General features: G+C 45.2%; 1 protein-coding gene and 2 pseudogenes across 1 annotated transcript in view; 1 reads left to right on the top strand and 2 right to left on the bottom strand.

Moving 5' to 3' along the window:
• The window catches only part of RBFOX1 (RNA binding fox-1 homolog 1), a 2,532,432-nt gene that overhangs the window by 1,337,747 nt on the left and 1,180,504 nt on the right, over window positions 1-14,181 (bottom strand).
• Window positions 7,746-8,157, top strand: LOC116536203 (annotated as a pseudogene).
• Window positions 12,041-13,569, bottom strand: LOC116536180 (annotated as a pseudogene).

The raw sequence follows: 14,181 nt of genomic DNA, 5'->3' as shown, positions 1-14,181 counted from the left end.
TGCACGTGCATAAATAGAAACACTAATGTATGCACACATAAAGTGCCAAGGATAACTGCAAACCTTCTAATTAATGGATTAGCATCCACTTAGAGAACAACAGTGCAGACACGGCTTTCAGCTGGGGCTTCTCTCAGGCATCCGTCATTTCACAGCCGTGAGAAGATGGAGCTGCAGAACAAAAGCAACTTAGCGCAAACACACTTTGCCTCGACTTCCTTACTGCGTACAAGTCATCCGCTCCCGGACATTTCACGAGCCCTGCCGCATTTCTGCCAGACATCCTGAGACGGTGACTCAGATGGCAGTACACATAAGTAGCTCAAAGAGGTACAATCCTGTGATCCCAAACCCTGGCAAGACAGCATCCATTTTTACACTGAGCGTTACAAGTCCATAGCTAGATTTCTCCTGGGCACAGCCTCATGTCTTCGAGTCCCTGAGTGTCTCTGGCCCAAGATTTGTTTGGTGGCTATAACCTGAGCTGAATTTTTGAGCAGAGGGTCATTGCTGATCAGCGCCCAGAGAAACCTATCTCGTGTTTACCCTTGTCATTCAATTTCAGATGTTTGTGCCGACGCCACCCTCATACCATAGCTTCGGTACAGGCATCCAAGATCAAACATCACGGGTTCTTAGAAGAGCAATTAGACTAAGTGAACCTTCATTTTAGAGTTCTGAGAATCAAACCGCAGAGAGGATGCACGTGAAGAAATCTAATACTTTAAAAACCAGGCGCCTGCCTTCATCATGATGAACTTAATGACCACATTTTCTTAAGCACTATCAAGAAAAATAAAAGAAGTCGTTTCACGACTGAAGAGTCTTGAAAGAAACACAAAGAAATGAAGGATATGTGAGTAACCCAGGGATGGGCAGGACGTCTTGACAATGCGTGCACCGTCCCTGCAGAGTCCTGTATGTATCTGTGCATGTGGTTTCATTATTGTCTCCTTTACCCACCAGTGTCCACAGAACAGAAAAATGGGCTCTAGAAAGGAGGAAGCCATTCTCCCTCTGAATCACTGCGGCATGCATCTCCTGAGTCCTCCTCATGAACTGAATGTACTGATGAGAACCCCCTGCCACAGTTCAAATTTTTCTGGTTGCAACTGGCAAAAGTGCAAAGCCAAGCTGGCTGAAGAGGTTAAAAAAGGGGAATTGACTGGTTTAGGCAGCTCAGTAGTTGGAGGGATAAAAGGGGTAAGGCTTAGCTGGATCCAGGGACCTTCCAAGTGTCCCTTCCAAGTCATCCAACATCTCCAGAACGCTCCCTCTCCACCTGACAGCCCCTGGGGACCGCCACTCTAGTCTTCTTTTCTCTGCTTCTATGAATTAAACTTTTTTTAGATACTACATATAACTGAGATGATGTATTTGTATGTCTATGCCTGGCTTATTTTATTTAACCCAATGTCCTCCAGGTTCATCCATAATGCCACAAATGTCAGAATTTCCTTTTTTTGTTTGTTTTTCTTTTTCTTTTTGAGACAGAGTCTCACTCTGTCACCCAGGCAACAGTGCAGCTATAATGCTATAGCATTAAACTCCTGGGTTCAAGCAGTTCCTTCACCTCGGCCTCCCAAAATGCTGAGATTACCAGTGAGAGCTATCACGCCCAGCCAGATTTCCTTCTTTTTAAGGCTGAGTAGTATTCCATTGTGTGTGTGTGTGCGTGTGTGTGCGTGTGTGTGTGTGTATACAACATGACAAATATATATGTGTATATATATATATATATATATACATACAACATGACAAATACGTACAATTTGTCAACTAAAAGACAAATTCATCAAAAGTAATAAATAATAAGTCAAAATAAAAACAAATGTTTTAAATCACCATTAAATGACGCCACTGGGTCTTGGTCTCCATCTCTCTCTCAGTTCTGCTCTCCTTCACACTTTCTGTGAGTGTGAGTTTCATTCCTAGACTCCACATGGTGCCAAAGTGGCTGTGAACAGCTTCAGACCCCCAAGTTCAAGCACATTTAAAAAATCCCACAGACTCATCACAGGGGCTGATAGGTGCACATGCTCACCTCTCAACAATCATAACGACTGGGGTACACAGTGCTTCAAAGAGCCAGGTGGAAGTCACCCCCTCGCTCCCTGTAGACTGAGACAGAGGAAGCACTCCTGGAAGTCACAGAACTGGGAATGAGGAGGAACCATCACCAGGGGGAAAACGGCATTCTTAGAGAAGTAGGGGCATGGATTCTGGGCTGCAGAACTGACAGGTGCCCGCTATACACCCTCAAAGCAAACGTAAAGGAAAACGGAATCCCAAGTGCATGAGGTTAAAATATAATTAGGCAGCCTAAAACAGCTGAGCAATGCTAGATATTTTCTTTGTTTCACATAACCTTGAGCTGGTGCCCACTTTATGAGCCCATAAGCAGATTTATCATCCCAAATATCTTGAATTTAAGTTGATGCTAATGGCTTTATTTTTTTTACACCTCTCTCTTCAAAAGTTTTCTTTTTCCCCCTAATCAAGTCCTTTTACATCTAGGGTAGCTCTTCTCTCAAAAGCAAGACTTGCACATACCAATCCGAGGAGTGTAAACAGAAGTCAAGTTGCATGGGACAGCAAGATTCCAGTGAGAACAAGAGAAGGTGCTGAGTGCTCTGAGTGGATTCCAAAATAGCAATGGGAAGAAATGCATCTTAACTTTTTTCTCCATTGAAAATGAAGGCTGTGGATGCTCACAGGAGGTGAGTGATGTGATGAAACTGTAACTGAAAGCCAGTGGTTGAACTTACAAGAACTTATTCTCAAGGCCAGCTCTTCATCCTTCTGGGTCACCAAGCCTAATAGCATGGATTTCAGGTTCACTGAGTGGTCACCAATGGACCTGGACTTTACCAACCCTTTGGTCATTTCCTCTTCCACTTCAGTTAAAGTCCAAGCTCCTCTCCAGAACCAATGTCCCCCATCATGGTCCTGGGTACTCCCTGAGCCTCATCTGGGGGCAATCAATGACTATTCCAACACCTTTCTCTTTGCTTTTCAACACAGAAACTCTTTATTCTGCAGTTCCTCAAACAATCCACTATCATTCCAGCGCTCTGCCTTTCTCACCACCCACAGTTCCCTTCCTCCCACTCCTATTGGACCCCTCAATCATCTCACAAATAGTCCTTTAGATTTCTGTTCAGATACCAGCTCCCAAGAGAATCTTTGTGGATTCCCTCATCTAAACGATTCCAATTACTCCAAACATTTATTCAGTGAGTAATCACTGAGCTCCTACTATGTTTCAGGTGCTATTTTAGCAACTGGAGATACTAAAAGGACTTGGTTTCTCTCTTTGGGATGCCTTGCTTTCTTTCACAGCATCTTAACACCAGTGATGGCTTTATTAATCTGTCCATTTATTGGTTGTTGTTGTTTCTTCTATCAAATATAAGCTCCAAAAGTGAGTGCGGGAATTATGTTTGCTGTATCTCCAGCACTGGGGTTAATTAGCTATTCAGTAATTGTTGGATGAACAAATGGAGGAGGACTCAGACTCACTCATGCCAATACACAGCAAGAAGGGTATGTAAGTCATCAAAGAAAATACTCTCAGTGGTTAAAGGCTCACACAAGAATGCAAACATGACCTTTATGGGTATTGGTGTTCCTAGCCAAAATGTCCTGCCCAAATGGAGCTGCAGTAAGTGTGACCACCTATCACCATGAGAACGGGACAGCAGTGCAAAGCTTAGAAATGTGTTCTTAAATGGAATTCCCACACTCACGTGGGAGGCTGTCCCATACAAAGACCTCATTGGCATACTCTTCCTGCAGACTAGTATTTCAGCCACCTGGAACTAGAATCTGATAATTTACAGCAAGGGAGTAATTTGCTTAGCTTTTTGCTGACTTTGATGTGTAGATGTGATACATGAGTCAGTGTGCTAATCACTTTCTGTGCATTACCTTGCTCTGTTCTCCCAATAGTGTTAGAAAGTTGATCTGTTACTGTGTCCATTTTAAAGATAGGAAAAGCTTCCTATAATTCCAGCATTTTGGGAGGCCAAGGCAGGTGGGTCACTTGAGGTCAGGAGTTTGAGACCAGCCTGGCTAACATGGTGAAATCCTGTCTCTACTAAAAATATGAAAATTAGCCAAGTGTGGTGGTGCATGTCTATAATCCCGGCTATTCAGGAGGCTGAGGCAGAAGAATCCCTTGAACCTGGGAGGCGGAGGTAGCAGGGAGCCGAGATGGCAACACTGCACTCCAGCCTGGGTGACAGAGCAAGGCTCTATCTGAAAAAATAAAATAAAAATAAAGATGAGGAAAACTGAGGCAAAAGAGGTTAAAGAATATCACGGGCACAACAGGCACATGGCAAAGGCAGGGTTTGAGCCTAGACCACATGTCCCTAACTGTGCATACTGCCCATTCCCATCTCCATTATTTAAATATGAAAAATCTTGGCTCCACCAGCTTTAACAGCTTTTCTTGTCCACACTGATAGCATCTTCCCACGGTGACACCATGCTGAGGCGGAACATGGTTAATCTGTAAATATTTTAGAGTGAATAAGACTTTGAAAAGCTTTAGAAGAGCAAGCTTTAATAAAGGGAGAGAGAATTTGTAGATAGCAAACAGGAAGGGGGTGCAGATGAAATCGGGTGAGCGAGACCCACTTGGACACAGCTATCATTTATTTACACAGCAATGGAGCAGTCTCTGGGTGTGAGTTTACTGAGAGAGGCTGCCTGGTGCCAGCCCCTGCAGACTACTTCTAAGGGAAAGGTACACTTTGGTTAGAAAAGAAACCTCCCAGGTCATGGGCTGAGCAAGAGCTCCATGAAGTGATATGGGAACCATGGGCTATATTGGACTGGAGAAAACAGCAAAGCTTACAGCTTGGTCTTTCATTAAAACGCCACATCCACACACTCTCAGATGGAGGCACTTATAAACTTGTTCACACAAGAAGAGAGTCTTCATTTGTTCCTTCAAAGAAATAGTTCTGTAATTGCTTAAGGAGATGAATGAGATGACCTCGTCAGCCCTGTTTACCCTGAGATTCCATAATAAGGTGTAGAAGTAATTGTGTAAGCTCCATTTCTTCAATGCACGCTCTTGAGAAGCCCTGTACAACTTATGTTAGGTAGAAAGGAAATATGTTTAAGCCTTCTGGGAGGGAAAAAAAAAATGAAAGACAGAATTAAAGCAGGGATGCCATTGCCGGGTGCCACCCTAGCAGAATCTAGCTGAACTGAAATACATAACGGGGGGCAGGGAAAAATGCAATTTTACTGCAATATTTGTATATTATTTTTATCTTCCTCCACAAATAAGATGATGATTAGATTCAAATCACATTTCAAACAGGATTCATTGCTGAAATGTCAAAAATGAGGTAGCACTCAACTCCTGCAAAACCTTGAAATCTGTTCCATAAAAAGGCAATTTCAGCATAAAGCATGGTTAACCTTGAATAGTTAGATTAATGATCCAGCACCTTTCAACGGAGCGCCGATGAATAAACAAAACTTTACAAGCAAATTTAGCAACATCTTAGAAGAAAAAAAAATGCAAAACCAATCAAGAGAGATGAATGGCGATCAAACAGAAACATTTCAGAGTAGAAAGAGAGAGACAGCAGCAGTAAATGTAGTGCAGAGAAAAAGAATCTGTTTTTTCCCCCTAAAATTCTCATATCATAGAGGATTCAATATGCTTTAAAAAAACAAAAAACAGATCCCATCTTCTGCTTACTAGTGGCTTGTACTTTGACAGTTGGTTTAAAATTTGATTGTAACCACTGAACTCTTCTTGTTTGCTGTGCTGTTTTTACTTTTTTTTTTTTTTTTGCTAGATGGAGTCTTGCTCTGCCACCCAGCCTGGGGTGCAGTGGCGTGATCTTGGCGCACTGCAACCTCTGCCTCCCGAGTTCAAGTGATTCTCCTGCCTCAGCCTCCTGAAGAGCTGGAATTATAGGCACTCACCACCATGCCCGGCTAATTTTTGTATCTTTATTAGAGACAGGGTTTCATCATGTTGGTCAGGCTGGTCTCAAACACCTGACCTCATGATTCGCCTACCTTGGCCTCCCAAAGTGCTGGTATTACAGACATAAGCTACCACACCTGGCCCTGTGCTGTTTGTCTAGAAGAAGCTTGGTGTGTTGAGTGAATTGGTCTTGTCCTGACCCAAGGAAGAAAGCAAGATGGAAAAGAACTGTCTGTCTGCACAGACTCCCTACGGACAGAAAAGGCACAGTCACGCTCTTGTGTCCCTCAGACCACATGGCATCCTGCACAGGTTTTCTGACAAAGAGGAGAGTCAACTGATGCCAAGTTTAAGAGGTTCAGCTTTAGTTTAACAACAGCCATCATGTCACTCAGATTGGATAGCTATTTCATCCAGGCTGCCATCAAATGCTTCCTTTAACAAGAAGAAAGGCAGATCGTCTTGGAAGATTTACCAAAATTTTGTGGGAGCGAAGCCCATAGTATACCCTCCTTTTGGGGAAAGCATGAGAATTTGCTAACACGTGTCAGCAAGTGACTGGGCAACCTTAACAAACTTCTTGGGTACCAGATGTCAAATCCTCCTGCTCACTGTTAGGGTATCGCTGCCTCTGCAGCTGAGCCCTGGGCGGGCTGCAGCATAAATACTGGTTTGTCAGGATTTACAGCTTTCGTGGTCTATTGTGCTGCTGCTCCTGCTTTGGGCAATAACTTAACACTTTTCAGTGGGCTTAAGAGCAAGAGCATTTTCTTTTTCTTGAGACAGAGTCTCACTCTGTCACCCAAGCTACAGTGCAGTAGTATGATCTCGGCTCACTGCAACCTCTATTTCCTGGGTTCAAGTGATTCTCCTGCCTCAGCCTCCTGAGTATCTGGGATTACAGGTGCCTGCCACCACACCTGGCTGATTTTTGGTATTTTTAGTAGAGATGGGGTTTCACCACGTTGGCCGGGCTGGTCTCAAACTCCTAATCTCAGGTGATCTGCCTGCCTCAGGCTCCCAAAGTGCTGGGATTACAGGCGTGAGCCACCACGCCCAGCCGTGAAAGCATTTTCACCGCCCTTAAGAAAGCTATGTGTCCTATCTGTGTCCCATCACACAGATAGGACAGCTGAGGCTCAAAGGGCTGTGACAACTGGCTCTAGGTCACAACAGGCATTAGGAGCAGGATGAAGACCTACTGATACCAAATCTTTCCATCTTACTAGTCCTCCACACTGCTTTTTTACCCACTCTGCAGCAGAAAGCAAGCACAAAAACACAACTCATCCACCTTCTTTCTTTTCTTCTGTTATATGTAAATTTTTGGTGCCACAAAAGAAGTAGCACTCAAATATAAATTTCCTCAGCAAGGTAATTTACTTCTATAGAAGGGTGCGGCTCTCAGATGGAACAATGGCAAGCACACCTGGACAAGGAGGGAAAGGGGTACTGACACCTGATGGAGGTTGCCCCTACTGCTGTGTTGATCTCCTATTGGCTAGGGTTAGACCACACAGTCTAGACTAATTCTGATTGGCTATTTTAAAGGGAGCAGGGGTACAAGCTGGAGAGGTAGGGTGGGTAGTTTGGCAGGAAGGATGGTTATGGGCAGGTTAGAGCAGGTAGCCAGGGGTGGCCTACATCAAAGCAAGTGATTGGAGCAGGTGACTAGAGCCGGTGACCATGATGAGTCACGACAGAGCAAGGGACTGGGGGAACAGATGTGAACTACCGATTAGAACTGGTGGAGAAGGTTGCTGACTGAAACGACGAGGAAGTTAAACTTTAAAATGGAGGGACACTCTGTGCTCACCCGGCCAACTCACAACATGGCGCCTCAGAAAGACAAGAAACCCAACAAGTCCACCTGGAAGTTTAATTTGGACCTTACTTATCCAGTAGAAGTTGGAATTTTTGATTCTGGAAATGTTGGGCAGTTTCTACAGGAGAAGGTTAAAGTCAATGGCAAAACTGGAAATCTCAGGAATGCTGTTCGCGTTGAACGCTTCAAGAATAAAATCACTGTTGTTTCTGAGAAACAGTTCTCTAAAAGGTATTTAAAATACCTTACCAAGAAATACCTTAAGAACAATCTCTGTGATTGGCTTTGAGTGGTTGCATCTGACAAGGAGACACAGGAACTTCGTTACTTCCAGATTAGTCAAGATGAACATGAATCAGAGTCAGAGGTCTAAGCAAAGGCTTCCTTTACAGGGCTTTGCTTATTATATAAATAAAATAAATGAAGTATACATGAGAAATACCAAGAAATTGGCTTTTAGTTTATCAGTGAATAAAAAATACTGTACTCTAAAATAAATAAATTAATTAATAAAATGGAGACAAAGAACTGAACATATGGACATACTGATGCTTTGAAGAGAAACGTAGAAGTCATTGTAGCCAACACTTCTACAATATGAAGAGTGTATTTACTACCATTACAGGCCCTGTGCTAAACTTTAGGATAGGGGTCAACAAACTATGAATTCAGACCACAGGCCCACTGCCTGTGTTTGTGTGGCTCACGGGCTAAGAGTGGCTCTTGCAATTTTAAATAGTCGGGGAAAAAGAATCACAAGAATACTATTCTTTGACACATGAAAATGATGTGAAATTCAAATTTCAGCATCCAAAAATAAAGCTTCATTGGAGCACAGCCACACCCATCTGTTTACATATCATCAAGGCAGCTTTCAGGTTACAAAGGCAGTTGAGTAGCAACAGAGATGGCACAGCCCCAAAGACCTGAAATTGTCCCCCTGTGGCCCTTTACAGGGAAACTTTACAGGGCCTTTTTCTAGCAGAGGACAGTCGACAAGCCAGACATGGTCTCTGCCCTTGTGGAATGTGCAGGGCAGCAGGGGAGACAGGTATGAAACGTGTGACCTGTAAACAGCCCATGCAGAAACTGATCAGGTGAATGCGTGAAGATGTGATGAAGTTCACTTGCTGGAATCCCTCGGGACACAGGGCAGACCCAGTGGCAGCAACAGCAGATGTGGTAGCCCCAGGCACACAAGGGCCCAACGCCTGGCCTAGCACACAGGACCCCATGTCCCCAGAGGCATGACCGAAGCAAACTCATCTGTGCCACAAGCCAAGAGGAACAGCTCCTATTCAATGGCCCAAGAAAAGCGCTGACATCCAACAGGTCAAGGCAAGACCTTGGCAAAGAGCCCCAAACCTTCATCTCCTTCTGCATCATTCTTCCTGGTTAAAAGCATAGTCACTCAAACTCCAAAATACAAGCCTCTGTCAGTGCTGATCCCTCCCTCCTGACTTCCTGCAAGGTCACCCAGTCCATTGCATTTTCCTTCTAAAATGTCTCCAGGCATTTTATATATTTATAACTGAGAACTAAACAGTGAGAACATGTAGCATATAGAATGGGATAATAGCCACTGGAGATAGCAAAAGATGGACGGGTGGGAGGGAGAAGAGGGTTGAATAGTGGGTACAGTGCTCACTATTCCATTGATGGGTCTACTAAAAGCTTAGATGTCAGCACTATGCAATACATGCAGGTGCAAAATATGTACTTGTACATCCTAAATCTATAAAAATAAAATACAACAAAAATTAAAATGTCTGTAGGATCTATCCCTTCTTCTCCAACTGTCAGATAAACTCTATTGTCTCTCATTTGATTTCCTCCAAAAGCTTCCCAGATGTCCTTGCCCCAAACTGACAGGTATCCCCTCTCTGAGCTGTCCTCTAAAATACTTCCACCATCATCACTGTATACTACAAGTTTCTCAGCAAGAAAATTTAAAAAATAAGATGCTCACCGGGCGCGGTGGCTCACGCCTGCAATCCCAGCACTTTGGGAGGCTGAGGCAGGTGGATGACCTGAGGTCAGGAGTTTGAGACCAGCTTGGCCAACATGGTAAAACCCCATCTGTACTAAAAATACAAAAAATAATATTAGCCAGGTGTGGTGGTGGGCACCTGTGATCTTAGCTACTTGGGACGCTGAGACAGGAGAATTGCTTGAACCTGGTAGGCGGAGGTTGCAGTGAGCTGAGATGGTGCCACTGTACTCCAGCCTGGGTGACAGAGCAAGACTCTGTCAAAAAAAAAAAAAAAAGAGATGCTCACCAACACAAACATTCAGCAGAACACACAGGAAAACGTGAGGACCTTTGGTTTGTTCCTCCACGTGGTAACACTTAGAAAGATAATGGCCCATGCTGGCAAGGGTATGTGAGGGAGGCGCTTTGGGTGCTGCTGATGGGAGCACAAACTGGTGAGGCATTTGCAACAGACAATTTAGCCGTGTTTACCTAAATTGATGATGTGTTTTCCTTTGGACACAGCGTTCCCGTTCTTCACATCTATTTTAGAGAAATACTTTTGTATGCCCCCAGAGAGATTTGTTCAAGGACACTCACAATAGCAATGCATGTCACAGGAAAAAGAGAAAAAAAGAAACATCTTCACTGTGCTCTGTGTTTCACACCGAGATTTGATGGAATGGTCCATAACTTTACCTGCCATTTATTTTCCCCCCAGAACTTCAACTCACCTTCCTTTCTGTGCTGCCATCACTAGACCATCAGTTGTCCATGTTATCTGTGTCTAGACCCAAGCTGTTGAGTTCTAGTGAAAAAAAAAAAAAAAAAAAAAAAAAGCCCCACCATCACTGACAGCCACCTCATTGTAAGATGGGGAGGGGTCTTCAGCCTCCAATGTTCCCCTTGCTGCCACTACCATCATTGCTCTTTTCCCAAGGAGAACATCAGTCCCATTGGAGTCTTGTATTGACTAGTTGATTCCCAGGGCTTGGAGCACAGAAGGCGCCCAATAACAGTCTTCCCAATGAGTGAATTCCTTCTCCCATTTTCCCTGCAGCTATTTAAAGCGACTGTCTACTTTCCTCCCATCTCCAACCTCCCCCACCTCTCAGATGCCTCCCACTTCAGAGGATAAAATACATGCTACTCTGCAAATCCCCACCATGAAGCCTACGGACTTCCTTACACCCAAACTTGCTCTTTCTTGCCTGTTTGCAGGGAAGGTGTCCCTTCTCGCATCTGCTCTCTCTCCCTCGGGAACATTGCTCTATCCTGTGGACACCCTCTCTCCTGAAGCTGTCTCCATCAGGCCCCCTTCCAGTACCAAGGCACACTCAAATGCCTCCCATCCCATGAAGCGTCTCTTGTTCTCCCATACCCATGTCTGCAAACTCCTCTAATATCTCTCCTTTCTTGCACAGCAAAGCTTAGAGGAACTGACTGTCTCTACTTCCTCATCATCCCTTTGCTCCTCAAACCCACCCACCTCTGGCACATTCCCACCATCCTGATTACAAGGTCATCAAGACTTTGTAGCTAAATCCAATGCACTTCTTCTGATCCTTGCATGACTTCATCTGTGACCCGTATGACATGAATCATTCTTCCCTTGGCAATTTCATGCCCTTGGCATGCATTACCCAACACTACCTTGGTTTTTCTTTCCACCCCCCTGTTCAAACTCAGTTTTTTTTCAGTGGGTTCTTATGGCCTCCTATAAACTCTGAATTTCCCCAACCTTCTTATGTGGGTAGGGTGACCACATAAGATGGTCTACTGTTTAAACTGGGACACGTGAGAGTGAAAGGGTGGGGCCAGGACTATTAGAAATTTGCTGGAACAACAGATAGAAGGCAGGAATATCTTGGCAAACTGGGAGGTGTGGCCCCTAATTTGGGGCCACCTTATTTTTTCATCCTGCCTCTCTCCCAGGGAAGCACCTTCCACTCTCACGGCTTCAAGTACCATCACCTCTCTGATGACTTCTCCATTGGATACCTTCCTGCGAATCTCAGCTGGGTCTTCTACAGGGGCCCAGAACTCAACATTTCCCAAATGAGCACAGCATCCTTCTACTCAAACCTACTCTTTATTTTCGGCAAGTCATCCCCATCCACTCAAATCCCCAGTTTAGAAAGCTGGGCCTCCTCCTCCTTCTTCCCCAGTCCTAACACACAATCGCAATCACCCATTCTCCTCACCTCCCACGTGAAGAGTTCACTTCTGTGTCTAATTACTTCCTTCTCCATCGCTACTTTCTTTTTTCAGGGCCAATCCTCACTCAAGAAGATCAGCGCTACCAGTTCCACCCTCGTCCCGTCTCCAACATTTCCGCCCACCTCTCACCATCCCTGCAATCCATTTTGCACCCTCTAGGAAGAGTAATCCTCCCAAAGAACCATTCAAGAGACAATATAAAGATGAGAACTACAGATTGAGATAATGGCAATGAGGGACATAAAGAGGTTGTTGAGACCATGAGTGATGGGAGGTGAGGTAGCAGATAGTTTAATTGGGAAGACCGACCGCTGACCCTCTGAAGGGGGACATTTGGGCTGAGCTCTGGGATGACCAATGAGGAAGAGCACTGAGGACCAGGGAGCAGACACTGCAAAGGCCCTGAGACAATGCACACCTTAGTTAGAAACCGGAGGACACGTGCATGCTCCCACTCCGCCAGATGATACAGTCTGGAGATGGCTCTGTGTGATCTGACTCTCTTGCCCTAACAAGTTGGGACAGCAAGACCAGAGTGACGGGCTGTAACTGCAACCCTGCTCAACAACCTCCACTGCACGCTGGCAGGCTCGCGCAGAAAGACGCCCAGCGAGCTGCTGGGAAAGATCGTGGCACCAGAGTCACACGGTCTGGGCCGCCATCTCCCTGTTGGGCCCAGATACATGAAGCCCTGGCCTCCATGAGAGGGGAAAGGTGAGTACGGAGGGGAAACACTGGCAGCTGTGCCTAAGTGTGTGGCAGATGGAGCTCAAAGGCTGCAGGGAGCTGAGGCGAGGACAAACATCTGCTGCTGGCAGCCTTCCTCCCAAACAACAGAAGCTCTGGTGGCTGAGCCTCCAGCCTGGTCTTGATAAATGAGCCATCATCTTAGGCTGGGGCAGGGTGGAGTCACTCTTTCTAAACATCCATGGCCTATCCGGGATGCTAGAAGACCGGAGGACACAGAGGAAGAACACCTGATCACCCCATTTGGATTTTAAAGGACAATGAAGCACCAAGATTGGTGACAGGCCACGAGACATGCCTGAGATCAGGAATCATCTTTGAGAAGCACCTCTTGGAGCCAAGCAGGGCTTTCCTGGCTCAGCTGGGAGCAGGGAGGCCGGCACTTCCGAAGGCTGGGGATCCACGCCGGAGAAGCTTCTCTCTGCTATGTGTGGCTACCACTCCATTACTGCCTCTATATAAAATTACATTCCTGATTAAAATTTTAGTGCCAAACATTTTATATGATTACAGACAGAAAGTCAAAATTTGCATTTAAATAGACATATTAAAAACACTCTGCAGAGGAGTGAACAGCAAAGCAATCTTGAGGAGTCTTTTAAGAGAGGGTGAGGCGCTCGGAGGATTTCTCCCATTTCTGTCAACACAGACCCTGACCCTTCCCAAATTCCACTGAAGTGCCTGTTGTTCTAGATTCTACGCAGGCACGTCAACTCAATTCTCCAAGCTGAGACTTGCTGGGGCTCACAGTGCTGTCATTCATTCATGCATTCAGTAAATGTGTACTGCCTTGTACACTGGGTTGGATGACATCCCCCAGAAATCCACGGCACCCCAGAATGTCAGAATGTGACATTTATAGATGTAATTAAGATGAGGTCATATTGAATTAAGATAAGCCCTAACTCTAGGGACTGATATCATTTTTTCCTTTTTAAGACAGGGTCTCACTCTGTTGCCCAGCTGGAGTGGCAGCTGCATGACCTTGGCTCACTGCAACCTCCCCTTCCCAGGCTGAAGTGATCCTCTAACCTCAGCCTCCAAGTAGCTGGGCCTACAAGCACAAGCCACTGTGACCAGCTAATTTAAAAAAAATTTTTTTTTTTTTGTAGAGATGGAGTTTTTCCACATTGCCCAAGCTGGTCTCGAACTCCTGAGCTCAAAATGATCCACCTGCCTCAGCTTCCCAAACTACTGGGATTACATGTGTGAGCTGACGTGCCCGGTCTGAGGACCGGTATCTCTGTAAGAAGAGGGAAGTTTGGAGACACTGAGACACAGGGAAGGCCAGGTGATGGCCATGCCAGAGACCAGAGTGACACATTTCGAAGCTGAGGGTTGCCAGATTCCCAACAACTACTATAAGTTGGAAGAGGAAAGCAAGAATTCTTCCCTGGGTCCTTTGAAGAAGGCACGGCCCTGCTAATACCCTGATTTCAGACTTCTAGCGTCCAGGAC

This window comes from Sapajus apella, unplaced genomic scaffold (assembly GCF_009761245.1).
Source record: "Sapajus apella isolate SASKATOON/1434 unplaced genomic scaffold, GSC_monkey_1.0 scaffold99, whole genome shotgun sequence".
NCBI lineage: Eukaryota > Metazoa > Chordata > Mammalia > Primates > Cebidae > Sapajus > Sapajus apella.
The sequence above is the reverse complement of the archived record's forward strand: the minus strand, read 5'-3'. Positions and strand labels throughout refer to the sequence as shown.